This window comes from Podarcis gaigeae (assembly GCF_964106915.1).
Source record: "Podarcis gaigeae genome assembly, chromosome: 16".
Lineage (NCBI taxonomy): Eukaryota > Metazoa > Chordata > Lepidosauria > Squamata > Lacertidae > Podarcis > Podarcis gaigeae.
Window position 1 is genome coordinate 17,274,676 of NC_139693.1, and position 27,974 is coordinate 17,302,649.

General features: G+C 47.4%; 1 protein-coding gene across 13 annotated transcripts in view; it reads right to left on the reverse strand.

The window, feature by feature from the left end:
* PC (pyruvate carboxylase) overlaps nt 1-27,974 on the reverse strand; it is a 260,561-nt gene that overhangs the window by 48,025 nt on the left and 184,562 nt on the right. The gene's annotated exons all lie outside the window — the stretch shown is intronic.

The window sequence follows — 27,974 nt, forward strand, 5'->3', positions numbered from 1 at the left end:
GATCTGCTTATTATTATTATTACTGCTATTTTGCCCAGTTTCTGATGGTTGCATGATTTTGTGGGGGAAGGATGGTTCCAGATTTCCTCAAGGGGCTTTGAAACACACTTTAAAAAAGGAAGCAAGTGTGGCAAACAATAATTTGTGTGCAAAAAAAAAAAGCATTGAATTAGAATCGATGTTTGAAATGGCGAGCTCCGTAAAGTACTGACGGGAGAGTCCTAAAAGTTACATAACCCTACACAATTCACATTTTCCTTAAGATGCAGAGTTATTGATTTAAGTGCACCTGTTTATGGAGTGTTAGGGAGTTCTAACATTTCAGGCAATGAGGAAAGGAATGGGGCCCTTGGGCTTCTCCTTGTACCCCACATCCTTCGCACTGCTCCTGAAGCAATGGAGGGCCAAACCACTGGGTCCGTCCAGCATAGTGCTGTCGACACTATCTGGCAGCAGCTCTCCAGGGTGTCAGGCAGGAGGAGGGTGGGCATTCTCAGCCCTACCCAGAGATGCTCAGATGGTTGCAGAATGTGGGAGAAAGCCAGCTGCAAGAACTGCCTGCTGCAAGGGCCCTACCCACCCGGGCAGATGGACAGCCTAAGCTTTGTAAGGAGGCCCAGCCTAACATAGCATCGTAGAGTTGGAGGGGACCCTGAGGGTCATCTAGTCCAACCCCCTGCAATGCAGGATTCTCAACAACCAGCAATCTTTTTTGGGGGGAGGGGATCCTCATAAAAATTGGTTCTGACAAAAATACTCCTCCCCCACATCGACCCCAGCATCCCACAGAATAGGTGTCACACAGACCCACCCGTCAAAATTTGGGTGGTGGCGGGGTGACACTCTGAGTGTATGTGGATGGGGGGTGGGGTGGGAATGCTGAGCAGGCAGCTTGGCCCAGGCAATTTTGTGACTCTGATGCGCAAGGTGCTGTATAGAGTAACTTAGGCAAAAGCCCAAATTCCCACCCCTGGGAGCTTTGCTGTCCACGCCTGTACTTGCTTGTTTGTTTGACTATGTCAGGTTGCCAAAAGACAACCCCAGCAACAACTGTGAAAGAGAGACCGGAATTCTGCAGCAGCCGCATGACTCCTGGCGGCTGAGACCTCGGCTACCCTTTTTCCTGCTCCAGCGGTTTCCTAGCACTGCTGAAAGACCGCAGCAGCAGCAGCAGCAGCAGCAGCAGCTTCTGGCTCCCTTGACATGCCGACTCACTGGCTCTGTTTCCCTGCAGGGCCAGTTCAGTCTTTGAACGAGGAGGGAAAACTCAAGAGCTGGGGGTGGTTGCGCTCAGTGTGGCTGTGATATGGCCCTGCAAGGGGGTTTCAGAGCAAAACTGGCTTAGGCACACAAGGCAGGGACTGCTGGTTTCTCATTTGGAGTGGTGGGAAGAGAGGAGAGGGAGGAAAGATGTAATTTCCCGATAGCATCATCTGGAAAAACAGCCAGAAAGGAGATTGGTTTTGAGATAGCTTTTTAGGTTCAGTAATCACTGGACTAGGGAAAGTGGTGGTGAGGAGGGTGTGTGTGAAAAGTGTCAACAGGCTGCACCCCGTGGCTGCAAGCTAGTTCACTGGAGGGAAGGCCTATCCCACCTCTGACAGCACAGGTGGAGATGGGCTGCAGAAAAGGTAGGAACCAGCCCCATTGAGATGTTAATACGTAAGTACATATGATGAGCCTGTTGGGTTAGGGCAATGACCCATCCAGTCCAGCATCAGTTGCCAACCAGATGCCGATGGGAAACGGGCAAGCAGGACTGGAGCACAAGAGAACTCTCCCCTCCTGTGGTTTGCAGCCACTGGTAACCAGAAGCATTGCTGCCTGCATCTGTGGAGGAAGAACAGCCTCATGGCTAGTAGCCACCAATAGCCCTCTGCTCCATGAATCTGAAGGCGTATCCCACTGCTGACAACCCTGGCTAAAGACAAGGCAGGAGAAAAGGCAGAAACTGGCCCCATTTATATGTAAACACCTCAAGCTTACTGTTCAATGATCCACAGAATTTACTTTGTCACAATGCAATGTGAATTCTATTCTTTAATGTTGTCATGATGTAGTATTCATACTTTGCCACCAGGGTATATTGTGCTGAAATGTTTCAAAAGAAAAAGGAAGAAAGGAGGACGGGGCTGGTCTTTGCTCCCATTTGAAGGGCAACCTGAAGGATGGCAAGGAAGGATCATGAACGCTTTTGCTTTACACTAATCTCCATCAACCTAGCGCCCTCTAGATGTTCTGGACTACAACTCCCATCAGGTCCAGGCAGTGCAGTGGTTCTGGAGTGCAGCTCCAACAAGTATGGCTGTGCTGGCAGGTGCTGATGGATGTTGTAGTCTAGAACATCTGGTTGGTCAAAGGCTAGTTAAGCTTCATTAGAGCGGGAGGTAAAGGGTGAAGGGGCTAGGCCTCAACAATGTAAGGGGGAGGGAGGGGAAGAGGTTATTTCTATGTCCTTCTTGCTTCCCTACAGGTACAACTGCCCCTGCCCACCCCAGCCCAGCTGGAGATACAAAGTCGGAGCAGGCTGCACCTTTGGAATTTCTGCCTGAAGGTATGGATGCTAAAGACACAGGAGAAAGTCTTTTTGACTGCTGTTGGCCAAGAGTCCAGCGCAAGCGTTCCTGGCCTGCCTATTCCCACTGCAAAGCACCAGCTCCCGGCTGCACAAAGCTGGCTTCCCCCAGCTCTCCATCAAACGCACGGTCTGGGGATCCCCGCAGGCGCCTGGGGAAAGAGAGAGCGGGGCTGCCCCAGAAGGCTGCTGCAGGCAGAGCAGCCTGAGAAGTCCTTAATGTGTGTGGCAGGAGATTGATTCTGATCCCACATGACAAGGCACAACCCTCCTTTCTCCGTTCAGCTAGTTACTAGCCTTCCAGGCTCTCTCACAGAGCTGAACATGCAAATTCAGAGAGGTGCTGAGCACCAACGAAAACAGAGCTGGGGTGTGTGTGGATACCCTACTCCCGGGCCCAAAGGCAGGATCGTGCATCTCTCCCACAGTCATTGGCCCAAATGGAGAGCATGAGAGTATCTGGGGAACGCCATGTCTCTTAGGTATGAAAATGCCAAAGCTTTTAAAACAGAACCAACCAGATTGTGGTGTAGTGGTTAAGAGGGTTGGAAGAGGACCTGGGTGACCAGGTTCAAATCCCTCCACTCGGCTTTGAAGCTCACCTCTCTCAGCCTAACCTACCCCACAGGGTTGTTGTGGGGATTAAATGAGATGGAGAGCCATGTACACCTCCACAGAATGATGATGATGATGATAGATTAATGTTGGGCAGACCTATGCACGGAAGTGGCACAAACTGGGCAAACGTGTCCCACCTCAGCCCTTGCTGTCAGGATCCTCCGGTCACATGGTGCTCTGAACTGTAAATTCACGTACATATACAAACAGCACCCCCCACTTAGGCTGCTGCCTTGGCTGGGAAGAGGGGCGTGGGGTGTGCAATGGCAAAAGGCTGGATCCTATTGGCCGGCCTGCAATTCCCAGGATCCACCCCCCGCCCCCGCACTTGCATCCCTCTGGCTTGCTCCTCCACATCTTGGCAATCTATTTTAAGCATCATGTGCGGGTAAAAGGCAAGGCTGCCCTTGAATAATTAATACAAGCAATAGATCTTGTCCTCGTGCCCAATAAAATCCCAATTAGCCTCACCCCGCCTCTAAAACACAACGAGCTCTCTGCCTACCAGGCAGGCAGGCAGGCAGGCGATACAATCATAACGAGAGGCGATTAGGACCAGTTTCCCTCCTGCTCCCTTCGCCCTGAGGAGCAAGGGATGGGCAGAAAGGCCCAGCCCTAATTTGTAAAATACACAGAAGCACGTCATCACATTTATATTCCACTCAAGGTGACACAGTTCTCCCCATTTTATCCTCACAACACCCCTGTGAGGCAGGTTAGGCTGAGAAACAGTGACTGGCCTGAGGTCACCTAGTGAGCTTCATGGCTGAGTGGAGATTTGAACCCTGGTCTCCCACGTCCTAGTCCAACTCTCAAACAACTACACCATCCTGGCCAACCATGCACTTGTGGGAAACCTGGAAGCAGGACCCAAGCACCAGAGCTCTCTCTCCTCCTGCAGTTTTTAGCAACTGGCATTCTGAAGCATTTCTCCCTCCAGCTGTGGAGATGGTTGGCAAGGCTATTAAGGTCAGGCAAAGGTGCTGGAGCCAAGAAGGAAGGAAGAGAGCGAATGGTACGAAGACAGCATTGCAAAACTTTGGGGTCTACCACAGTGACGTTTGTCAGGGAGCCTGGGGTCGACTGCAGCTTTCTGTTGATCAAGGCTGTCAGTCTGAGGGCCGAGGCCCCATTTGCACATGCAAATTTATATGCATATATTAAGAGCCTCCCAAGCCAAGCCAAAATGAAATAAAACCGTTTTGTTTTTTTTAAAATCAGGGCAGGGTTATGTAGCTCCCATTGCAACAGACCAGGGGTTCAACCCCTCTCCAGCACATTCAACAACTCCACTGTTGAGTGAGGTTTGGCACCACATAGGTGTGCAAAGTAGCCCCAACCAGGCAGGTTGTCAGGGCTGGTTCAGCTGCAGGTCGGCACGGAGACTCAGAGATGAGCAGTGAAGTTCATTCTTTATCCAAGGAAGAAGAATACACACAGAGAAGCAAATGGCAAGATTGGCCCCAGTAAAGCAGCTGCCAGAATTGACGAACTGGGCCTCCCAACTCCCCCTACATCTCTTCCTTATCCGGCTGTTTTCCCTGCAGTCCTAAATTCCGTTGGGGAAGGGTCCCCTGTGATCTCTGAGCTTGTTGCTCTGCTACATGCAAAACTCTCCGAGCCCTTGGAGGCAAGGAGGGAGGGGAGCTGAATACAGCAGGATCGTCAGGCTCCTGTGGATCTGTTTCAGTCTCAGCCCCCACCCCATCCTCAGCTGCCTGTCCTACTGCAGCGCTTTCTGCCTCTTCTTCTTCTCTCTCACTCAAGCCTCCCCTCCATCCTCTGATCTGTATTCTGTGTCCTACCACCCCTCCCCTGGCTCTGAGCCTTCCTCTTCTGAGGCTTCCCTAGGGGGTTCTCTGGCCGGAGCCTCCCACCACTCCTCATCATCCAGCCTAGGCCAGGGTACCCAACACGGTACCCTTTAGATATTGCTGGACCCCCATTCATCATGATCATCACCATTCCTGGCTAGAGCTAGTGGGAGCTGGGAGCCCAATAGTGACGTGGTGGCTAGCATGTCGGATGAAGATCTGGGAGACCTGACCAAGTTTTCACTTGGCCACAAAGCTCACTTGGTGCTTCAGGCCAGTCACGGCCTCTCAGCCTAACCTACATGGTCGTTGTGGGGCTTAAATGGGGAGCTGGGGAGAACCTTGTATGCCACCTTGAATTCCTTGGGGCAGAGGAAGGTGGGATATAAATGCAATAAATAATAATAAACAAACAGCTACTGGATGCCACCATGTTGGCAACCCCTGCCTTACAGAGGAGGGAAGAATTCAGTTCCATATCCCCAGTTAGAGGAAGCTGCCTTCCCTCTAGCCCAGTATTGTCTGCACAGACTGGCAGCAGATCTCTAGGGCTTCAGGCAGGAAACATACATGGGGTTGAACTCCGTGACCTTCTGCACGTAAAGCAGATGCTCGACTGCTGATCAGAAGCTTGTCCCCAAGGGCTTCTGCTGCCCCTACAGACGAACACTGACCACACATGGAGACCTGCAGTGCTCTTCCCTGCCAGGCAGGGGTCAGGTTGTGGCAACGATAAAACAGCTCTTCTCAGCGCCCCACCCAGCTTCCTTCTCCCACCCCCTGGATGCAGCTGCCTAAAATTGGGCCAACTGCTTTAAGCAGATGCTTCCCAACGAAAACATGCAGCCCTCCCGCTAACTTTAAGGGGAAGGTATCTCTCGCTGCCCTCCCAGCTGTGCACTTTCTTACGGAGATGTGTCCTGGCAGCTCTCAGACATGTGGTCTGGGAGGTGGTGGTGTCCTTCCAGTTCTGCCCCATGGTGCCCGCAGGACCTTTGCTTCCACTGCAGCCCCACCACTGTGAAGTGGGGAGGAGGAGGAAAGCTGGGGCTGGGGGAGATAGGTCTCTCCTCCGTCCTCCTCTGCAATTTGATGCAATGCTCTGATGCATCTGGAGCCGAACAAGCCCTTTCCTCTTTCCCTTCCCCCCATCCCACCCCCCCACTTTGACCCTAACTCTTCCCGACAGTCAACTGCTACCACGGATGCCGTCAGCTACGCCGACCCGATGGTTACCGATCGCTGTCGTATCCGCTTTGCCTCAACAGGCTGCGGGGAGGCAGCCCGGCTGGCGCAGAGGAACCCGAGGGGAGGCAGATGTGCTTGGCCAGACTTTGACATGTAGTCACCTCTCCCCGCTCACCCTGGTTCAAATTTGGAAAGTGGCGGATTGGGGATGGGGGAAGAAGCATATCCCAACATGACAGGAAACATACCCAATGACTATGCGATCTGTTGGCTGCTAGGTGCTACTGAGGCAGTGGTTTGGAAGGCGATTAATAAATTAACTGTAATCCTAATGATGGCTACTAGCCCTGGGTGGCTCTGCTCTGCTTCCATGGCCAGAGGCAGCAATGCTTCTGAATGCCGGTTGCTGGAAGCCAAAGGAGGAGAGAGATGCTCTTGTGCTCAGATCCTGCTTGCAGGTTTCCCACAGGCATCTACTTGGCCCCTGTGAGAGAAGGTTGCTAGATGGGCCTTTGGCTTGATCCAGCAGGTTCTTCCTGTGTTCCTATGGAATCTTCAGATCCAGAGGCAAAATCTATGCAGGTTCCTAGGTTCTTAGGGGTATTTGGCCACTGTGAGAACAGGATGTCGGATTGATGTTCTTATGTAGCATTAGACAGGATATCAACACAAAATGCCTGTTGTCCAAAGAGAGGAAGAAAATGTAGAGGGGTAGTTGGTGGGTTAAGGACCTCCACACTTTCAAAGGAACTTTTATGAGCATCAAATGGAAATAACTGGGATGGGACACATCAGGTTAATAGGAGTTAAACTATTAAGGGGGTTGGACTAGATGACCCATGGGATCCCTTCCAACACTACGATTCTATGGACTTGGCCTTGGATTGGTTTGTTGTTGTTGTTTTTTAAAAGAAAACACCTTTTGTAAACTGCCTTGAAATCATTGCAAAAATAATGTTTTGATTAAAAATAAATAAATTCATGGCTAGTTGTGGGGGGATATGGGCACAATGCATGTACCAGAGAGATCGGCAGCCTGCTGTGCTCTGGGTCATTATTATGGGTCCATCAGCTTCCAGCTAAGATAGCTCCTGAGACCCCTGAGGAGCTCATGGTAATCTCTGTGGCTTTGGCGCTCAACGAGAAAGGCCTTTTATCTGCAGAAAGAGATATATATATTTTAAAGGCACTGTTCCTCGGGTCTGCTCCCCTCCCCACACCTTCAAAGGGGGTTGTGTTTGTTGGAGACCTGAACTTTCATCAGATTGCAAGGGAAGGGAAGATTTGCCTCCATCGACAGCTGTGAGATAAAAGACACCCTTTCTGGGATGGGGCAGGAAGGAAGCACACACAGCCCCCACCCCCCATGGCAAGATGAATGAAGTTCACACAAGAGGATGGTGTCCATTTCACCTGTTGCAAAACTGTCCTCCCTCTGGGACTTCCGCACACCCCACCCTTGCACTAAATCAGTGGTTCCCAGACTTTCTGGGATTACTGCTCCCTTGGTTGTATAAACTCATCCTCAGTGCCCCCCTCCCGCTGGCCCTGTAAAAAGAATTGTTCAGAATAGCGGTCGGCACAACCCACTAAGCAAGATGTTAACACAACAAAATTCAAAACAGTAACAATTAATTGCACACCTTTTCAAAATCTGTTTAAAACTGTTTTGTTGAATTAATTCAACTTTTCAAAGCCTGATAGTCGTTTATACCTTCAAAGTACTATCCACTTTGGGAACCACTGCACTAAAGGCTTTTTCATTCCAGTTCAGGTTACATCCCCATTCTTCAGTGCAAGAGGGTCCACCCAGTGACCTGTTCACTTGGCTAAAAATGCCAACAGCAAATTGGTAGAACTGGAGACAGGTGCAAATGTGGCCTGAGAAAGAAGGGAGATGCGCTGAGGCTCTCTTGCCTGTGACACTGTTTCAAAGAGTGGCAAGTCTATTTCCCCCTTTCCAGGGCTGTATTATACTTGATTAGATAATACAGTAAAGCTCTGTGCTTTCATTTTTAGTCTAGTTATTTGTCTACATATTCCCTTGCAAAGAAGACCCCGGGTTGTGCTCTGGTTGTTAATCCCGGTATCCTTGCATTCCCTTTTGCAAAGGAAGCACTCCATGCTGTGTGTCTCGGGTTTGATCAACTCTCTCTCCTCTCTCTCTCTCTCTCTCACACACACACACACACGCATACAGAGAGGCTGTTATTCAAAGTTCACTCTATCCAGTTTCATCTCCAAACTGGGTTGTAACAGCGGAAGGGAAAACGCAGGGTTGGAGGACGTGACAGTGAAGGGGACACATGAAACCTCCAAGAGGAGATCAAAGCAAGACAGAGCCAGGCATTTCCCAAGCAGCAAGATCTCTTATGAAGTCACACTTCATAGCCACAGGGAGCAATTAAACACAGTGGCATTGACAGCAGTGTCTGCCATGGAGCTCGGATTAACTTGGGGAGAAGATATCAAATCTTAGGGTTGAAGGTTTGGAGAACGGGCTGTGACAGGAAAAACAGATCGTACAAATGCTGTCATACAAACTCATGGTTCAACTGCAATTGGGATACTGCAGACAGTTCTGGTTGCCTCCCTGCAAAGAGGATACTGTAGAGTTGAAAAAGGTTCAGAAAAGGGAAACCAAAACGGTCAAGAGGCTGGAGCGACTCCTCCTATGAGGAAAGGTTGCAGCATTTGGGACTTTTAAGTATGGCGAAAAGGTGAGTAAGAGGAGACATGGTAGAAGTTTATAAAACTATCCATTTCATGGAAAAGGTGGATAGAGAATAGTTATTCTCCCTCTCTCACAACACAACGAAGCTGAATGTTGGAAGATATTCAGGACAGATCAAAGAAAGCACTTATTCCTGCAGCGCGCTGTTAACCTACGGAACTCACTCCCACAAGAGGCAGCAATGGCCGCCAACCTAGGTAACTTTAAAAAGATGATTAGACAAATTCATGGAGAAAGCTATCAGTGGCTGTGCTTTGCCTCCACAGTTGGAGGAGGCAGTAATGCTTCTGAATACCAGTTGCTGGAAACCATAGGAGGGGAGAGAGCTCTTGGGCTCTGGTCCTGGTTGAAGATCTCTCCTAATGGGATCTGGTTGGCCACTGTAACTAGGTGGCCATTAGCCTAACCCAGCAGGCACTTCTTATTTTCTTAAGAAACAAAAGGCTTTGAGTACTCTCTGTGTGTGTGTGTAGGAATTGCCCTGGCATTCAGTCATGGAGGGGGCCACATCAACATGGATACATAGGGACTGCTGCATTGTTGTCAACCTCTTCCCTCCATGCATCAAAAAATCATACCAAACTGAGCTCCATAAATGTAATGGGAAAATACACAAGACAAACTCCACTGAGGGGTGATAAAGTGCTTTTGGCATGAGCTAATTAACTGAAAGACAGCTACTCCCGTATGTACCCCTCACCCACAGAAATAGACATTGCCCCCGCTTTGTTGGGAGGAGTCAATTGACCAAAACAGAGAGATTGTCTGAAGTGGGGAAGTAAGTGAAGGAGATTGCTCTAAATCAACTCTTGCATCATTTGGCATGCTGCTTCTGACTGTCTCTGATCTTCTTCCTTGGGCTCTTCTTGGCCCCAGCAGAAGCCTCAGCCCATGAGATGCAATATAAATAAAGGATGTTCAGAGCATTGCTGGAGGAAATCTGGAGCTTGTGAGACCAGCTAGGAAGGGGGAAAGCTGTCAATTTCAATTTCTCTCAGTCTGCCATTTTTCCAGTTTGAAGTTCACCACATCAGTTTGCATTTCAAAAAAGCAACACTACTAAAAACACACAAACTGCTGACCAGAGGCCTCCTGAAAATTCATCAGCATTATAGTGTGAATTTCTCCAAATGTCCACATTTTTAGATGTAATTTTGCCCAATATACACATTCCTGGAAAGAAAATGTCCCTAATGTAACGCGTTATTGCACATTATTTTCACCAATATATGCACTTTTATGCACACTTTGCCCTGGTATGTGCATTTTTGTGCAAAATGCTTGGCTGGAGAAGCACACTGCAAAATCCAGAGAAGTATGCGTTTTGAAGGATGGCTGTGTTTTGTTTCACAAAGTATTTCAGAAGGTGAATTAGGTTAAGTTCATCTTTCAATGTGAACTGAATTCCTTCCCCTTCCCTAGAGACTATTCTTGGCGGCGATGCCCCCCAATCAGAAAAGGCTGGGCACAGATAATCTAATGGAAGTGTGGGCGGACCTCACGCTCGACAGATCTAATTTTGTATTTTACGAGAACCCCAAGATCTGCCAATCAGATGTTGTCTGATTTTTGCCAGGTGCAAAAAAATCATGCAGTTAGAATTAAAAGACTGAGCACATTTGGAGCATTAGGGATTTGCTGTGAGAACTACTACTGAACAGAGCTTCAGCCCACAGTTCTTTCACACAAAAGCCCACTCTTGTTAAATCCCATTTCGACAGCCTATTTTAGGTGCAGGAAGCAATTTTGTGGTTGTTCTTTCTGAGAGTCCAAATCTCTGCCAGTTGATTGCAAACCACATGGAAATCTACCAGGAGATTTCAGCCGACCTGTATATAGTCTGAACATATCATATAGATCTTGGGCTATATATTCCCATTTTGAGCCTGCTGGGGCCTTACCAGGATGTTCAGATATGGAAGCCACAACAAGAATGAGAAGGGATCCAATATTATTGTTAGGAGCAGCTATATTGCAAGGAGTGGCTAGATGTAAAGCCAAGCACCGTTCTCCAATTTGGGGTAGGTTTGATAAAACATGGGGACTTCTATGAATGGACAAGACTGCAACCCAAATTAAAGGCTTATATAACTTATACTTTGTGGATGAATTTCTAGGAAAGTGTTTTCATTTATTATGTATATAGACTTAGCAAAAACAAGACCAAAGGCTATCACTGGCTACTAGCCCCAATGGCTATGCTGTGTCTAAATACCAGTTGCTGGAAAATACAGGGGCAGAGGAAGGGCTCTTGCGTTTGGCTCCTGCTTGCGGGTTGGCTGGCTCCTGTGAGAACAGGGTGCTGAACTAGGTGAGCCACTGGCCTGATCCAGCAGGCTCTTCTGACATTCTTAATATACGAGTTCAGCATTTGCTCTGTAATTTGGAGGAGGGGGTTTGGTGGGGGGAGAAGAGAAGAGAAAAACAGAGACAATGAAATAAATAATGCTGTGGTTGTATTTCCACCCGCTGATATTGGATTTCCTGATATTGCTTATGATTTGGAATATACAAGAACTGCCCCAGACAGATGGACAACCTAAGGTTTGCAAGGAGCTCCAGCCTCTTAGCCTTTTGTTCAGGGGGTGGAGGATCCTTGTAAAAAGGGGTCCTTACAAAAAGACTCTTGTCCCAGCATCCCACAGCAGAGGTAGACCCACGCACCTAGTAACTTAGGCAAGAATCAAAATTCCTGCCAACTGAAAGGGAGGCAGCCCCGGGAAATCTCTTACTGCTCAATTCTGCTAGATACAGAAGCTGGTCAAAAGTTTAAAGAGAGAACCAGCCTCAGGTGGAGAGAGTGGACTCTCCCCCCTCACCTCACACAATTATCACACAAGGGCATTAACTTCCTACTGAAGATGGATGTCAGCCAAGGCAGCTGCTCTACTCTTCATTTGGGATTTCAAAAGTGGGGGAAATGTGGCCAGATGAAACATTAATATGCATCTCCCCCTCTGTTTGTCTGGCCTAATTAATGACTGAATAAGGAGCTTTTAAATCACATTTTTGGCAGGGAGGTGCAACTGATCTGGACTGCAACTAGAAGGGTGGACAATGTGCTCTGGTGATGGACCAGAAAAGTGGCAGGGGAGAGTCCAAGTCGCTGTTCAGCCATAGAACCAGAGCACAGCAACCCACACCACCCCCTTCCTGAAATGATTTGAGAATCCCCTCCATCTTACTTACAGGAAATCCTTGGTTTTTTTATATCTCAATGTTTCTCTCTCTCCAAGGAGCTCAAGGAGCTACATGGTTCTCCCTGCTCCTCAATTAATCTCCACAACAAGCATCTTCTTAGGTAGGCTAGGCTGAGAGGGATGGTGACCGCGTCAAGGTCACCCTGTGAGCTTCAGGATGGCCAAGTGGGAATTCGAACCCTGGATTCTCCCTGGTCCTAGTCCGACACTCTAACCTCTACACTACACTGACTCTCCTCCCATGCTGAATATCTGTTAAAGGCCTAGGAAGAAGAACAGATAAAAGTGGTGACAAACCTAACGATTTGAATTGTTTTGTGTGCTGCGATTGACTGAATTCTAGGCACCCCTGAACTACGCAAGCTGATCGACTGTTTAAGAATCGGTGCCTTGGCTTGTTTTGGGGGGAGGAGGGTAATGGGGAGGGCTGCTTAGGGTTGCCATTCAAGGGTCATAGGTTGTCTGTCTTTTTATTCATAAAACCATTTATATAAACTATTAGGGAGGTGTGCAGAAATATAAAAACATTAGGAAACATTAAAAGCAGCAGGAGCAGAGTAAGTTGCATTACACTGGGTCAGAGCCTTGCTCTGTCTAGCTCAGCATTGTCTCTGCTGACAGCCAACAGCCGTCCAAGGTTACAGAAGTGGACTCCCCCTACCTGGAAACATGAACCTGGGCCCCACAGCATGTAAAGCAGTGCTCTATCACTGAGCATCAGGACTTACTTAAATAGGAATACAATCGTACCTTGACACCCAAACGCTTTGTGAGTCGAATGTTTTGGCTCCCGAACGCCGCAAACCCAGAAGTGAGTGTTCTGGTTTGTGAACATTCTTTGGAAGCCGAACACCCAACGCGGCTTCCGATTGAGTGCAGGAAGCTCCTGCAGCCAATCGGAAGCCCCGCCTTGGTTGTCAAACGTTTTCGGAAGTCAAACAGACTTCTGGAATGGATACAGTCAAGGTACGACTGTATAGGAAACAGGGTGACTAGCTGTGGCTTTCCAGGATTTCATACCTGCTTGGAGAAGTTGGAGATCGAACCTGGGACCTTCCACATTTATTTACCTGAAAACAAAGGAGGATTCTAGTCCTCATGGTTCTGGATAGAGGCTTGAAATAGGGAGCTGCCTCACATCGAGTCAGACCTTTGGTGCATCCAGCACAGTAATGTCTACACTGGCTGGCAGGAGCTCTTCAGGGTTTCAGACAGGTGTGGTCCCTCTCAGCCGTTCCTGAGATGCTACCGGAGAACTTCTGCCTGCCCAGCAGATGCTCTACCTCTGAGCTGAGGCCCTTTGACAAAACCAGCACAAAAACATCACTGAAATGACTGGCTGTGGGTGGAAGATGCTTTGTTAGTGCTAAGCAGCCTTTAAGCGCCTTCTTCCTCTCCCTCCCACCCCGCCATCATCCATCAATTCCTCCCATCCCTTCTCAAGGCAAGCACTGCGCAGAGACAAGGGGCAAAGATGATTGGAAATTAAGCTCAGAGAGTGAGGACAAGAATGGCTTGGAATTATTGTATTACATAAAGAGGAGGCTGTGTGGAGTGGCTCCTTCAGAGGCAGGACAGGTAATTACGGAGGACAGCCTATAGAGAGAGAAAGGGAAAGAGAGAAAGACTGCAGCTAATAAAATATATGAACTATTACAGTGGCGCCATTTCTTTTGGGGGCGGAGGGGAAGGCGACAGCGCTCTTTCCCTCACCTAGATCAACTTTTGCCATTCCCAGATTATCTTTATTTCTTACAAAAAGATGTTTTAATCAGTCCCAGGTTTAAAGGTCTTGCATCTGGAGACAAACCCTTATGAGGAACGGCTTAGGGAGTTCAGGATGTTTAGCCTGAAGAAGAGGAAAGTGAGAGGTCATATGATAGCCATTCTTGAACACCCGAAGGGCGTCACATGGAGCAAGCTCGCTTCCTGCTGCTCTGGAGAGTAGGACCCAAATGGATTCAAGTGATGGGAAATAATGTTCTGACTAAATGTTAGGAGGAACGTCTGGCAGTGAGAGCTGTTGGAAAGTGGCGGACTCTCCTCCACTGGAGGTTTTTAAGCAGAGGTTGGATGGCTATCTATCAGAAATTCTTTAGGCATGATTCCTGCATTTCAGGGAGTTGGATGAGATTATCCAACTCTACAGTTTTATGATTCTATTATACTGTGTGCATTAGGCTTCTCTATGGACTTTCCTCTGCACACAATAGAATTCTTTTGCATAATTTGTTTCAGAACAATGGATCAAGGCTATTGATTGCCAATATTCTTTATCAAAAGGTTGTAGAACCTGCTCTCTGATATATTTTGGTTTAACTTTTTAGTTTCCTAGATATTCTAGATAATATCCTCAAATTCTGCTATCTCTTTTCTAGGGCCAGATTTAACAGTCTCCCTTCCACAATACTGGAAGGACATTATCAAGGTGCCACATATGAGGATCATCTGTGTCCCTGCAGAGATGAAGGAGTCAAAACTTTGGACATCCTTTTTTAATGTAATCTTTGTAGAGAGGAACGTAATAAGCTACTTTGACCTCTTGTGAGGAAGCACCCTGGAAGGACACTGGAATACCTGGGATATTTCTTGGCTGATACAAACACATTAATAATGGTGGCCAACTTTTTAAAAATCTTTTTGTAAACAGCTTAGAGTTTGGGTTTTTTTTTTTACAATCAAGTGGTGTATAATTTTATGAAGCAAATGAATGAACTCCCGCTGAAATCTTTTCTATTCTGTTAGGCTTATGCAAACAATCAAGAATGCATCTTTCCACAATGGTTGGCTGGTTTCTGATTTTAACTTTTTTCTATGGTTTTTACTGTATGTTTTTATGTACACTTGATGTAAACTGCTCTGATCTTTGTATGTGAATAGAGGCCTATAAATATTTTCATAAATAAATATATACACCAGCGATGTCAGATTTTCCCATATGTCACCAGAAGAACAGTGACAGGAACATCACTTATGTGCAAAATAGTTAGCACTGTGCAGGGCAGGCAGGCAGGCAGAGGAAGCACAGGGCCCCAAAACAGGAGGGAAAAGTGAGGCTTAGAATATAGTCATAAGTACGCAAGCCCTTTATTACTGGATCAGAGCTTCAGTTTGTCTTTTCAGTAGCCAGCCAGGTGCTTCTATAAGGCTTACTAGCCAGGTGTGGAAAAAAAGCTGGTGCCTGTCTCTCGCCAGGGCCCCAGTGTTCAGAGGTGGGCTGCTTCTGAACATGGATGTTCTATTTATTGACAGAGCTTCCTCTCTGCAGAATCACCCAACTGTTTTCTTTTAAGGCCACCTGAGTTAGCAGCTTTCCCTGCTCACCACCCTTCGTCTTCTTCAGTAAAACACCAGAGGTGAGTTACTGGAGATGTTTGTTGTTGCCCAGGGCAACAGAGATGCCTGAGTGGCTTGGCCAAACCAAGTCAAATGATCTGATCGAGCAAACTTGCATGAAGCCCCCACATCCTCTGCAACACGCTCACAACTTATATGGCAGTTGCCATGTGTTGCTCTCTTGCTCCCACCCCTACTCCTGTGCTTTTATTAGCAGCCGGACACTCAGAAAATGTGGCACAGAGATAAGAAGTAGGAGAAAGTTTCAACTGCAAAATTTATTTGGGCTCCGGCTGTTGTTAAAGGCGCAGGAGCAAGGCCAGGGGCAAAAGGTGGCAACCCGTTGTTTATTCCCTGATCTCTGTCAGGTGCATCCTGTGGTTGTGCCATTTGCATGCCCCCCTTTATGCTAACGAGGCGCCATCGATCATCATTGAGGCGCAGTTGGCTAGGACCGTCTGGCCAATTAGCACTAAATTATGGCTTCCTGCTGTGCCAATATGTTTTCATATCTGGGCAATCCCATTCCATGTTCCCAATCATCCGTCATCATTGTCCCATTGTGACAGCGGTGTGCTGCTCTCCCGTCTTCTGGGGAGACTACAGTCTCTCCTCCCACGCACCTCAAGACGGCCAGGAGAAACGCACAGCAACACTGAATTAAGGCAGGGAGAACAGATCTCCCTTGAGCGTCACTGTCTGCTCCTCCCCGGCCCGAAGAACACCCAAATGTCTCCTGAACTCCATCTTACTTCCAAGTCCTGGGCTCATACACTTAGGAAAGCTTGAAACAGAAATACAGTCACACCTCGGGTTACAGACGCTTCAGGTTGTGTTTTTTTGGGTCACGGACCGGGTTACTTCCGGATTTCGGCGGTTGCGCATGCGCCGAAGCGCAAAAGCGCGCTTTGTGCATAAGCGCCGAATCGCAACCTGGACATGCGGAGATGCGCCGCTGCGGGTTGCAAACATGCATCCCGCACGGATCACGTTCGCAACCCGAGCATCCACTGTATATAAGAGACTAATTTAGCCTAGTTTGAAAAGGCCTTACAATACAGATCTAGAAGCAGAGGACCCCGAGAGCGACGAAGGTATTTTTGCTATCTTTATGGTAGCATTCCCCAAACTTGGGGAATTTGCTTTGGACCACATCTCCCATCAGCCCCAGCCAGCATGGCTATGCTGGGTGGTGCCGATGGGAGTTGGAGTCCCAAACATCTGAAGGGCACCAGGTTGGGAAAGGTCCCCTTACACTGTTCCTGTAAGGTAGGCCAATCTTCTTGTCAGCCTCATATTGCTGCTGGACTGAGGCACTTTCCCCTCCTGTGGTTTCCAGCAACTGACAATCAGAAGCATTACTGGCTTCAGCCATGGATGTGGAACATAGGAATCATGGATAGTAGCTGTCGATAGCCTTCTCCTCCGTGAATTCGTCCAACACTATTTTAAAGCCATCCAAGCCAGTGCTAGAAACTGAGATATGAAAGCTAGGTGCTAAATGGCACATTAAAGCTAGGTTATGGGCACAACCACAGAATGTCTAGGTGCTTTTTTAAATAACAATAATACAAAGCTGAAAATGAATGAACTGCAGCTAAAATTTTATGGTTATTTTTCACATGGTCTAGTCCTTCCTCTGCCCACCCCCCTAATATTCTCTTCTCCAGTCTTCAGAGAGTAGCTGAAAGTAGGGAGGCAGCAAAACGTCCTCCTTTCCTTCCATTCAGAAGTTTTAATCTGAAATTTTAGGCGTAGTCCTGCATCCAGGGCTCAGAAACTGCTAAGGCTAATGAAATTCTCTGTCGCAAAATGTGCCTAGAACAATGGGAGTTTCAAACACTGATCCATTTTGCCCCTTTCTGTACTTTTTCCAACTTTGCACCATCCTTTTTGAGGCGAGGTGACCATATCTGTACACAGAATTCAAAATATTTGCCCCCCCAAGTCTATTCTTCCTCAATTGTAGAAGGAGGGAGGTGGGTGCCTATTAATGGTTTTATTTCTGTACGTATCCTTTAAATATTGCACCCGTCACACCTTCACAAGTCACCTTGAGCTGCGAAGGAGGTAGGCTATAAAACACTAAGGAACACTGACTTATTAATTTACTTTGTTTTCAGCAAATACAAAAAGGAATGCAAGAAAGGAGTTCTGATCTAGCCAAGTACGTCCACAGCACTGCTTCAAATAATAAATAAAACCCCATCCGTTTCATTTGCCGGATTAGTGATGTTCAGTCTAATCATTAGGCTTTGCTTTCTTCGCTTAGACGTTTGCATGAAGCAAATGAGCGTTATGGAGCCTGTGGACTGCGGCGGAAATACTGATTGCCAGTAAACGATGTGGACATAAAAACTCAAAGGACGGATGATATGCAGACAGCTGAAGCGGCCTTAGGCCATGTCATAAGGACGTGTCAAAGGTCTCACCTTGTCCAGCATCCACAGCGGTGACCACCAGGCTTGGAGGCAACAGCAGCTGTTGCTTTCTGGCATGTGCCCCCCCCCGAAAATGGAGGTTCCATTGAGCCATTATGGCTGTAAGGTAGATTTCCATCCACCCTCCCATTATTAATTTGTCTCATTGGTTTTTTAAAGCCTTCTAAGCCAGCGCCTGTAATCCTGTGGCAGTGAACCTGTCATTATGTGAGGAAGGACTTCCTTTCATCTGCCCTGAATCACCTGCCAATCAATTTCGCTGGCTGAGCCAGAGTTTTGAGAGAGGTGGAAAAACTCCTCTCTGACCACTTTCTCTCATGCATGCATAATTTAATAAACCTCTGCCATGCCACCCCCTTTCGTTGCCTTTTTCACTAAAGTAAAAAAGCCACAGACAATCAGGACTCTGATCCATCTAGTCTGAGGCTCCTGCGCTCTGACAGGCAGCGGCCTCAGAAGGCCTCTTCCCAGCCACCTAAGGAGCACTTCTCAAATGGGAGATATGGGGGCTTTTTTTGCATAAAGTATTTTACTTGGTTTCTGTTTGTTATGTTGTTTTTGCTTTTAAATGAGATTTTGCACACTGCACGCATATATATTTTTTATTTGTTTCCAGTACAGAAATGAAATGAAATAAATACTGAAGATATCATCGGCTGACTCTGGGACCTCTAGGAGGGGAAGAGGGGTCCGCCTAACAACTCTCAACACACTTTAACAAACTACATTTCTCATGTGTGTTTTTTTTTTTGGAGGGGGGAACCACGACTGTTTAAAGTGGGACCTTAGTGCTTTAAATGTATGGTGTCAATGTGGCCCTGCCACCCTTTTAAGTATGATAAGGTATAATTTGGCTATTAACCCTTACTTGTTCAGTACAAGAATACTAGAAATAATACAGTTGTGCCTTGGAAGCTGAACAGAATCTGTTCCAGAGGTCTGTTCAACTTCCAAAGTGTTTGGAAACCAAGGCTCAACTTCTGATTGGCTGTAGGAGGTTCCTGCAACCAATTGGAAACCGTGGAAGCCATGGCAGACGTTCGGGTTCCAAAGAGCGTTTGCAAACCGGAACACTCACTTCCAGGTTTGTGGCGTTCGGGAGCAAAAACATTCGACTCACAAGGCGTTCGTCAACCAAGGGACGACTGTACTAGGAATAATAGCAAGCTCCCTTATGCATCAGACCAATGGTCTATCTAGCTCAGTATTGTCTGTCTAAACGGATTTGCAGCAATGGCTCGCCAGGGTTTCAGCCGAGTGTGCGTGTGACTCAGACACACCTTGATATGCCACTGAAGACTGAACTTGGCACTGTCTGTGTGCAAAACTGCAGCTTTGTCGCTGGGCTACGGTCCTGCCTCAAATATCAAGGAACCCCAGAGAAATTCACCCCAGTCCTTTTCCAAACACACACAGCCCCATCAGGTCACTGTAGCATTCTCTGATGCAAAATGCCCCCACCTGTGGGGGGGGGGCGCAACCCTCAAGTGAAAAAATACGGATCAATTTTTGAAGGCGGTATAAATCCTGGGACAGGTCATGGAGTGTCTGCGGGGTTCATGGAGGGCAGGGGGAAGCCTGGAAGAGGGGGTTGCTTCTCCTCTTCTCCTTAGACTAGACAATCTCTCTTTAAAGGCTCTCTGCTTTTAAAAAAGAAAGACGGCAAAGGGGGGTGGGAGCCCAGACATCCATGCGATAAATGTCCCCCTAATCGCGTCAGAAGCTAAAAAGCTCCAGCAGCAGCCTTCAGGCAGTTGCTCTGATTGGGGGAGCCAGATCTGTCAGCCATTGGCAAAGACACCTGATGGGTTTTTTTGTTGGGGGGGCAGAAGAGTGGAGAGAGCAGAGTCGGCCTTGGCTGGGAAAATAAGACAAAAGCCCAGACAGATTGTGTCTGAGCTAGTTCGAAAGGAGTCTAACCCAAAGGTAAGAAGAGCAAAGATAAGAAGGAGGGGGGCCAAAATAATTCTTTCCTCTCTTCCATCCTTCCTATCGCACACCTTTCCCTATCCTCCTTCATGAGCAGCACCAGAAAGGAGCAGGAGGCAGACCCACCCAAACAAGGAGCTCACTCCCACTTGCCCCCCATTGCTGGACTCCTGTCCTTAACACCTATTTTCATTTATATACCACCTTTTCATCCAAGGAGCTCAAGGTGGTGCACATGGTTCTCCCCCTCCTCATTTTATTCTCACAACAACCCTGTGACATAGGTTAGACTGAGAAGCAGTGAGTAGCCATCAAGGTCACCCAGTGAGCTTCATGGCCGAGTGGGGATTGAACCCTAGTTTCTCCCCGGTCCTAGCCTGACAGTCTAACTGCTACACCACATCGGCTCTCTTTTCTTTCAGGGACCTTTGCATGTGGGACACAACTGGCCCACCCAGAAATATACTTTGTCCCATTTTACTCCTGCTTTTGAAACTGTTTTCTGGTAATGCCACTGCCCTCCCTCCCTAATGACAAGCCATTGGCCCCATAATTGCCTTGAAACCAGGCCGCTGCAATGTACTTGTATTGGGGGGCGCAGGAGCATTGTGTGTGTTGGTGAGGGTAAGAATTGTCTCATATGACTCTTGCGAAGCTGTGGCCAGTGAAGGAGGCAGCGATCCAGCACCCAGGTCAAATAATGTGTGATGCTGTTCTAGGTGGAGGGCTCTTGGTCATTTGCAGAACACCTGCATTGCACGCAGATGGCCCCAGGTTCAATCCCCAATGGCACCTCCAGATAGGGCTTGTGGTGTCCCCTGCCTGAAACCCTGGAGAGCTACTGTTGCCAGTCAGTACAGACAATACTGAGCTAGATGGACCAATGTTCCGACTCTGTATAAAGCAGCTTCCGAAGCTCCTCTGTTGTGCTCCCATCTCTCTGGCTGCACTGTAATGAATCACAGCTGTGTGTGAGGGCACGCGCGCGTACACACACACACACACACACACGGATATTGTAGTTACTGATGGCGAAGGAAAGGCAGTTTCATTTCTGCACCACAGATTCCATCTCTGAGATCCGGCGCTGGAAAAGGCGTCCCGATGGGGAAGAAACGCTGTTCGGCTTACATTCTTAATGCTACTCTACCTCATTCACACTTCCCAAGGGAGTATGTGAACTGAAACACATCCGTCCTCCCAAAGTTGGAAATTCTTCTGAATTATGTGGTGTGATTCACATGCTAGAAATATGCATACAAAAATGCATGCATATATTGGGAGGCAGCGTGCACAAAAATTGCATCTATTACAGCATACAAAAAATGCCTTAAATCAGGGGAGTTGGCTTACAAAGGTATGTATATTGGGCAGAACCGCATACATAAATGTATGCACACTAAGATACTGACAAGATCTTTGTGACAACTTTAACAAGACCTTTGTAACAACTTTGTGACAAGATCTTTGTGACAACTTTAAAATGAATAAATAAATTGCAAACCAATGAGGACATATTGTGAAATGGATTTAAGACTGGAAAGATGGAGACAAGGAGAGAAGGGGAAAACAAAAAACAAAACTTACGGACCAATTTCTAGACCGTTGTTCCTATATTGACCAGTTGGCACAGTTCAAAGGCAGGAGGTGCCCAATGGAACTGGGCCTTGGGCAAAGCTGATGAAATGAGCTCTATTTCCTATTTCCTCTTCCACTGAGGCAGTCTGAAGTAATGGCTGCCTGCAGATGACACCTGATAGAGCTGTTTCTCTTGGCAGTCCATCCCCCCCAACAATGGGGAAATGTCTTGCTGTGATTCCGTATCCCTAACAGGAAAGGGGTGTGTGACTGCATTTGGAATAATGTGCACAGTTCTGGTCCCCTGACCTCAAAAAGGATATTGTAGGGCTAGAGAAAGTGGAGACAAGGGCAAAGTTTTTCTCTCTCTCATATAACACTAGAACTCATGGGCATCCAACAAAGTTGAGTTGGCAGACAAAACAAAGGCCCTCTTCACTCAGCACACAGTTAACCTATGGAACTCCTTCCCACAGGAGGCAGTGATGATGGCCACTGTAAGAACAAGATGCTGGACTAGATGGGCCCCTTCTGGTCTGATCCAGCAGGCTCTTCTTGCATTCTTATGGAGATGGGCCTCCAATTTCTCTTGGCTGGAATTGCATGCAACACACTTTGGCAGGTACATAAGCACACATCCATGCCACGGCATGCTACCAGCGTCGCCTTTGTGACCCTTCCAGCTCTGTCCTTCTCTCAATCAGCAAACCACCACCCCCCCAAAAAAAAATTCTGCTGCTTTAACACTTTTTATAGCAACTGGGTAAGGCAGCAGTGAGACCGTGTAAATTTCAAAAGACAGTTTCCCTTTCTGCCTGGAAGGCACCGGAGCGCAGCCAGGATTAGCGTCTGCGGATGCCGGCTTGGGTGCCTGCCAGAACCAGGGAAATCTTTGGCACTACAGTGGCTCAGATGAAGGAGAGGGAAGCTCTTTACGTGTGAGAGGGAAGAGGATCAAGTCACTCCCCAATGGCCTGCCAGTGGCTGCATGGTAGTTGTGGGAGGAAACAGGGCTGGTGGGAGAACAGCACGCCTAAGTGGAAGATTGCTCTGTGCAAGCAACTAACGAACTCAGCACCAGAGGATCAGGAAGTCCTTCTTCATGCAGCGCAAAGAGAAACAATGGAACTCATTCCTGCAGGAGGCAGTCTGGATGGCTTTAAGAGAGGATTGGACCAATGCATGGAGGAGGAGGCTATCATGATGGCTATGCTCTGCCTACACCATGGGTAGGCAAACTAAGGCCCGGGGGCCAGATCTGGCCCAATCACCTTCTAAATCCGGCCAGCGGACAGTCTGGGAATCAGCGTCTTTTTACATGAATAGAATGTGTCTTTTTATTTAAAATGGTTCTCTGGGTTATTTGTGGGGCATAGGAATTTGCTCACCCCCCACAAATATAGTCTGGCCCCCCACAAGGTCTGAGGGACAGTGGACCGGCCCCCTGCTGAAAAAGTTTGTTGACCCCTGGCCTACACAGTTGGAGGAAGCAATACTTCTGAATACCACTTTCTGGAAGCCACAGGAAAGGAGAGGGGTCTTGTGGTTGGGTCCTACTTTTGGGTTTCCTACAGTCATCTGGTTGGCTACTGTAAGAACAGCATGCAGGACTAGAAGGGCCATTGGCTTGATAGCCAGAGGCTCTTCTTAAGTTCTGATTGATGATGATGGTAAATAGCTGTGTGCAAAAGCCCCAGGCTCCTCATTTGGAGAGCCTCTCCCTTCAGCTTAGCTTCCCAACTGGGATCAAGGCTTGCAGGGGGGCTATCAATAGCTGCCCCTCACAAGAGACTTTATCTATCTATCTATCTATCTATCTATCTATCTATCTATCATCTCTCTATCACAAAGATTCATTATCTTCCCATCTGTTTGGAGAGCTCTGTCATTGTTGCCCCAGCCATGTGTTATTGATGGTGCTCTGCAACTGCTTGCAGGTGGTGCCAGAATTGGATCTGTAGGCGGATGGAAGGAACTAAAGCCCTAATGTATCATCTCTTGATAAAAATTGATCTCCTCCCCTTCTCCCGGTTGCTCTTTAATATTAGCCTGGAGTTCATTTTTTGCCCAGTTACAGAGCAAAGCCATTGACTGGTCAATGTATCATGAATCATTAGCCTAGCAAAGTGCGTGTGAGGCACGGGTGCTCCAGGGTGCTCTTGCCAGCTCCCTCTCACCAATTCCAGACAACCCAAAAGAGAATTAGGACGTGCTCTTAAAGCCCTTACCTAAAAAGTCCCTATAGCTTTACCCATAATACAAAGGCAAGGCAAGGAAGCTGAGTTAAATGAAATTGAACAAGCACAGAACAACGTGTCTGGTCTCCTTGGGTGATCAAGGAGTGCTTCCAGCCGACCAGTCAGACAAACTCTATCAAAGTGTCTTCCCTATGAAGAAAGGCTGCAATATTTGAAGACTAGGTGTGTGGATATCCAATGAAGCTGAATGTTGGAAGATACATAACAGTGCACAGTTAATGTATGGAACCAGGCAGCACAGGAGGCAGTGATGGCTTCCAGCTTAGATGGCTTTAAAAGAGGATTAGATAAATTCATGGAGAATGCTATCAAGGGCTACTAGCCAAAATGGCTCTGCTCTGCTTCCATGGTCAGAGGCAGCAATGCTTCTGAATACCAGTTGCTGGAGGCCACGGGAAGGGAGAGGGCTCATGTGCTTGGGTCCTGCTTTTGGGCTTCCTATTGGGGCATCTGGTTGGCCACTGTGAGAACAGAATGCTGGACTAGGTGGGCTACTGGCCTGATGCAGAAGGCTTACGTTATGTTCTTATCTTAAAGCTGCCTCTTCCCTTTCCCCCTTTAAAGTAGGATAGGAATATTTTCTTTTAATATAAGCACACATATATCCTAAAGCATATAAAGAGCAAAGGGATTTGAGATGCATCCACCCCCTTATATTTTGATTAGGACTGTCACCCAATTAAATAAATCTTGGTCACTTAATCCTACAAGTTTAATTGATATGCTCTTAAATTTGCAGCTGAAGAAAACAGTTCCAGGGAAAAACCACTTTATTTTTGTTTGCTTTACTGTATGTGGGTGTTGCAGTTGGCACCATCTTTGAAGACACACACATGCACAGAGAAAAGGAAATCCTCTTCTAAGATGTTGTTTGCCATCTGCTTTTTTAAACATGTTATTTTATTTTTACAAAAAAAAAAAAATCAATTGGCTGCCTGATGAATTGGGAGGCAGTTTCTTCCCCGATCAAAATATTTTCCAATAGAACCGTCTGACTGATGTTCACCCAAAAATTGCAACATTAATTTGCAAAGCTTAAAAGTGGAAAAGTAGAGATGAAATGGCAAATTCTAACAGAGGAATTTCCTCCTCTGTTTTCCACCTACAACTTGAATTTGTTTCAATGGGGGCTTGCTAGGGTAATTTGCCCAGGGGACTGGGCCCTAAGAGAGGCTGAAATCTAAGGTCTTGCAACATCCATTTGTCTCACCTCGGATGTGAAGCAAACAGCAGCTCAAAGGCCACAAAATTAAGGCTTCTGAGAGTCAGTATGGTGTGAAGGGGTAGTGGTTAGAGTGTTGAACTAGGACCTGGGAAACCTGGGTTCAAATCCTCACTTGGCCATGAAGCTCACTGAGCCTCTCAGACTAACCTACCTCATAGGGTTGTTGTGAGGACTAAATATGGAGCGGGAGAACCATGTATGCCATCATGAGCTCCTTGGGAGGAAAAAAGGTAGGATACAAATGCAGTAAATGAGTAAATATATAACGGTATGCATTGTTTGTTTGATTTTACCTTTGCAAGTTCTAGGAAATTCAGTGCAATGTACATTTAAAGAAAAGTACATTTTGAGAAAAGTACATTTTGAGAAAAGTACATTGTTAGATTGCTTTGTATCATGCCAAAAAAGACCAGAATAAAAGCAAAGCTGGAGCTGGATTTAGAGTTCCTACTTCACCCACAAGCACCCTTTGCTCTGACTGTAAGGAAAGCAGACCGGCTCAAAGGCTCCGCTGCCAAGCAACAGATCCATCCTGGGTCATCTTGAGCACGATTTCCCACAAGATGCAGTTTACTAACATCATGAGTTGCCAGTGTGGTGCCCATAGAGGATGTCTCTGGCCCCCATAGGTCTCCCTGCTGCTGCTAAAATCAGGTTTGAAATAAGAATTCTGTTGCAGACAACAGAATTAGGTTGCAGTGTATATGTGTGTGTTTGTGTGCATATGTGCTCATGGATCCAAAAGGGTTGGTGGCCCCAGACCCACAGTATTAATGCACGATCTCTGGATGGTTTGCATGATAAGGGAACAAAAGATAAAAATGTGAAATCTAAAAGAAAAAAAGTACAGAGATAGGAAAAAGCAAGCTGCAGAGAACAACATCAGAACAAAGGATCTAAAAGGACTAAAAGCTCACAGGGTGGGTGTCAGGCAAGCCTCTCTGGGGAATTCCACAACCTGGGCACCAACAGTGAGAAGGCCCCCTTCTCCGAAAAGGCCAAGGGTCAGGAACACAGGGGAGTGGAAGGAATAAGCCAACAAACAGCCTGGGAAATGTTCAACACCAGGTCCAAGACCAACTCCATTAGCTCAAGTGGCAGGTGAGGAGAGGTAGTAAAGCATCTTCTAATCTAGCTTTCTCCAACCTGGTGCCCTCCAGATGTTCTGAACCACACTGTTGGCTGTGGCTGATGGGAGTTGTGTTCCAAAACAGTGGTGGTGGCTGGAGTCAATGGGAATCAATGGGATTCCAAAGTGGCCATGCTGGCTGGCTGGATTTCTCACAGGCATCTGGTTGGCCACTATGAGAACAGGATGCTGAACTAGATGCCCGCCCACCCCTTTGGCCTGATCCTGCAGGCTGTCCTGTTCTTAGACTACGCCATGTTGTTTGGGGCTGATGGGAGTTTGCAGTCCCAAACATCTGGAGGGCAAGATATTGGGGACAGCTGCTCTAATCTGTCCTGAGTCCCCAACACAAGATGCAGGTACCCAAGATTGGTGCTCAAATGGAGAGGAAGCCTAGAGAGGGAGGTGGAATATTTACAGACTTCCCCCTCCAAAACACAGGTATTTGATTTCTGGATGCCAGATTTGTGGACTGACATACTTCCTGCAGGAGGAAGACAGGCCGCCTTCCACTTTAAAATGCCTCATCGGCACTGATTCTAACCGCAACAATGTGGGCTGGCCAGCCATTTATGATGTGGGCCACGCAGGTCCGACGTTTGTTCCAGGTGCCGCAAATCAGCACCAGCCGGCAGGATCGGCAAACAGCCTTTGCTATTTATTCAACACGCCATCCATGCCAAGAGTGTTTATTTAACTGGGAGGCATTGATGAAGGGCATGGAGAGGTGGCAGGGACGGCAATTCCCTTTTCCGAAGCAATCATTTTCACGGAAGGGGATAGGGAGGCCGTTGAGATGCACACGCTGAATATTCAGCAGCCCGCCCACAAGGCGGCTGAATTCGGGAAGCCGATGCGACCCGGCGCTCGGGGAGGAATTAGCAAGCTGTGTCAGATCGGCACGGTTCAACGCAACAGAAATGCCACGAAGCATCAAGAAGCATCGCTTGGGGGCCGCCAGCTGGACACGTCACCCCTCCTGCCTCCACCTTCCGCAGCAGGTGAACTGTAAGGGGGTGGCCATGACACAGCGTCTCCTACAATCAGCCTCAGAATGAGTTCTGGAGAGCCCAGCAAAACTGGACAAAGCCGTAAGGGGTGTGAGGAATGCAACTCCTTGCACACAGAAAACAAGCACGTCAAGAAGATTGCTAGGCTGGGGTTTCTCTCTCTCTCTCTCTGACATGCTAGGATTCTCATGTGCAGGGATTTTTTTAACTGCATGGCACAGCATTCTGTCAGCTCCCTTGCCTATGGCAATGTCTAAATCAGGGGTCGGCAACCTGTGGCCTATGGGCCACAAGTGGCACACAGGGGTTGTTTAAACAGCCCCCGAGCTGCATAGACGCGATCCGGCCCACTGAGCGATCTCTGCGGGAGTGAACCGGCCCTGGCGAGGTAAACCTTGCCAACCCCTGGTCTAAATCACTATAGCAGACACCTATCTAAAGAGTCAAGGTTCAACAATCAAGATTTGGTTGTGCTTAGAATAAATCCGTAAGTGGGAAAATGTTTCCTTATACCAAGATGAGGATTATATTGAAATACAGAGAAACTGTTCTAGCTATAGGAAATGAACTGCTGTGAGGTTGACAGAAGTCAAAAAACAAAAGAATAATTAAAAGTTTCATCCCAGAAAGGGCAGTACTTTGGCAGAGAAATGACATTCTGGGATGTCTATTATAGTTATTTTGTACTATATTTACGTTCTTACTTTTTGTGTTTGCTCTGTTTTTGCTTTGTTTTTGTTTCTTTCCCCCTTTTTCCTCTACTTTTCTTCTTTCTTTTTTGTCTTTAGCTGATATGTTTGTATGCTTTGTTTTGTTTGTATTTGCATATTTCAATAAAAATAATAATAAAATAAAATAAATCACTATAGCAGAAACACCTCTTATGACGACGAGCCCTACTGGATTAGCCCAAGAGTCCATCAATCCCAGCAGTTAGTT